At 51.4% G+C, this 2,585-nt stretch overlaps 1 pseudogene; it reads right to left on the bottom strand.

Annotated features, from left to right (window-relative positions):
- Positions 1 to 1,218: 1,218 nt before the first annotated feature.
- On the bottom strand, positions 1,219 to 2,141 carry LOC128571919 (RNA-binding protein with multiple splicing 2-like; annotated as a pseudogene).
- Between the last annotated feature and the right edge of the window lie 444 nt (positions 2,142 to 2,585).

The raw sequence follows: 2,585 nt of genomic DNA, 5'->3' as shown, positions 1-2,585 counted from the left end.
TCAAACCTAGCCCTGGCCAAAAACCATAAAAAAAAAAAAAGAAAAAAGTGATCATGGACTGGACACGGTGGCTCACACCTGTAATCCCAGCACTCTGAGAGGCCGAGGCAGGTGGATTGCCTGAGCTCATGAGTTCAAGACCAGCCTAAGAAAAGGTGAAACCCCATCGCTACTGAAAAAATAGAAAAACTGAGGAAAGAGGATCACGTGAGCCCAAGAGTTGGAGGTTGTTGTGAGCTACGAAACCACAGCACTCTACCCAGGGCAAAAGCTTGAGACTCTGTCTCAAAAATAAAAGAAAAAGAATAATCTGATCATGGACCATCAGCTCACATTTTTATATTTTATTATCTCTTTAGTAATTAATCATTGAAGAATAAAATATTAGAATTCTCCAGTTCTTTTCTTTTTTTTTATTTTGACTTTTTTTAATTTTGCATTTCATATATTATCCAGTTTCACATTCTCACAGGATCAGCAATTACAATAGCCACCTAGTCTCCCAAGTCTGAAATGGCAAGACAGTCATAGCTGCGCTAAAGGTAAAGCACTGATATGATCACAAAACAAAATAAAATTGCACAATTTCTCCTTCATTTTCCTTAAACTAATGCCTGACACAAACTCTTATTGCTGAAGAATGGAAACCCTTTTCTTCTTCATGCCTCAAACTAAACATTAAACTTATCTGACAGGGCGAACAAGGTCTCTTTAATAATTAATGGTACACACATGAAAAATCCTTTATGATGCATAAATATTTTGTTACACAGGGTACAACAATACTTCTCACGGTTTTGGTTGGTTTCAAGGTTTGGAAAGAATGAGGAGCAGCCCCGGGCAGGGTGTGCGATGGAGAGGTAAGCGAAGTGGGCAGAGAAAGGGCTTTCTTACGATCATTGGCCCATCTGAGAAGGAAGTGGAGGACCCTGATTTGAAATGAGAAAGCAAACATATTTGTTGGGTGGTGGTGAAGGCTGGAACTGTGTGTGGGTGGTGGGGATGCTGGGCCATCAGGGAAGGAACAGCAACAGGACTCAGGCCCCAAGTGGTGGGTACAGGGGTAGGGTGGAGAGGGACCAGGCAGGATGAAGCACTGGGTGGCCAGGACCTGTTGCTATGGTGACACAGTGGGAGAACAAACTGTACACTCACATATACACAGGGTTAAGTGTCTAATTCATGCCAGAAATATGCAAAATTAAACGCTTTGTTTCCTTGAGGTGGAGCTACAGAAGCAAATTTGGGGCAGAGGTCAGGCCTTGCTGGGTCCCAGTGAGGCGTCCGAGCTGGATCTGGGAGCCCCAACAGGCAGGTCATCCCCAAATCCTCCTGGGAGGCCTTGGGGACAGAACAGGGCACAGGGCTGAGGAAGAGGGAAGCAGTCCACTGAGTCAGGCTTCAGATTCACAGTCTGGAGGGCAGCAGCAGCTCTGCACGGGCCGCCTGGGGGCAGTGGAATCTCAGGGCGCCTATTCTGGCACCACTGTACAGGTTCCAGAACCGACTGCCCGGTGACAAGACTGGAGAACTTACAGAACTGCGATACTTCCATCCTTGCTGGGTGGTGTCAGGGGAAGGGCACCAGCGCCCCTGAGCAGGAAGGGCGGAGCAGCAGCAGTGGCAGCTGGGCAGGTAAATGCAGCATGGGAGATGGCTGGGGTCAGCTCTGTAGTATACAGAGGGTAGGGGGCCCAGGCCTCTGGGGACGCAGGGATCAGAGCAGCCCCCATCAGGTCACAAGGGTCCCGTGCCATGAAGTGTGCTCCTAGGGCGGGGTGCACAGTGCTGGGATTTGGAGTCGCTATCAGCTTGCTCTTGGCCATGTTGGTGTTGGCTTTGGCAAACTCTAGCCTCAGGATCAAAGTGAATGCCATTCAATGCATTCTTGGCTGCTTCTGCTCCTGCACGGCTGTCAAAGATCACAAAACCAACAGGCTGTCTGGCGGTGAGCTTGATCAGGGACCCTTCATACCCCTTGAATGGCCGGAAGAGCAGGTGGAGTTCTCTGGGTTTAATGTCCACAGGGAGACCACTGACAAACAGCGTCCGGACCTCCTCCTCCAGGGCGCGCCGGAGCCCGCGCCAGGGCCCCTGCCGGTGCTGGTGCTGTGCTCGCCGTCCGGCTTCAGGTTGCTCATGGTGCGGGGGGAAGGGGCGGCAGGGGAAGGCAACGCGGAGGGCGAGCGCGGCGCCGGCCCCGCGGGGAGGTGGGAAGGGGCGCGGTGAGCGGTGCGCTCCGGGGGTGCGGGGCGGGGTGGCGGGGGGGCCCACGGGGCGGTGCGGGGGCAGCCGCCGCTTCGGGCTGGGGTCACATCAAGTCCTGGCGAGTCTCTCCAGTTATTTTCATCTAAGAGATATTGCTACAGGGTTTCCTACTGAAGGCTGGACAAGGGACCCCAGTTTTCTTAGTCCTGGACAATTTCACAACGGGAACACCCTGACCTTTTGCCCTGAGCTGGAGGGACTGCATTCATTTATTTTTCAATAACACCCATTATCTCCAAGACCTGTCAAAATGTAATTCTCAAGACTTTATCCCTTCAGACAAAGGACCCACGTACATGGAGACTTAAGCTTGAGTC

The sequence above is a fragment of the Nycticebus coucang genome, chromosome 19, assembly GCF_027406575.1.
Source record: "Nycticebus coucang isolate mNycCou1 chromosome 19, mNycCou1.pri, whole genome shotgun sequence".
Lineage (NCBI taxonomy): Eukaryota > Metazoa > Chordata > Mammalia > Primates > Lorisidae > Nycticebus > Nycticebus coucang.
The sequence above is the reverse complement of the archived record's forward strand: the minus strand, read 5'-3'. Positions and strand labels throughout refer to the sequence as shown.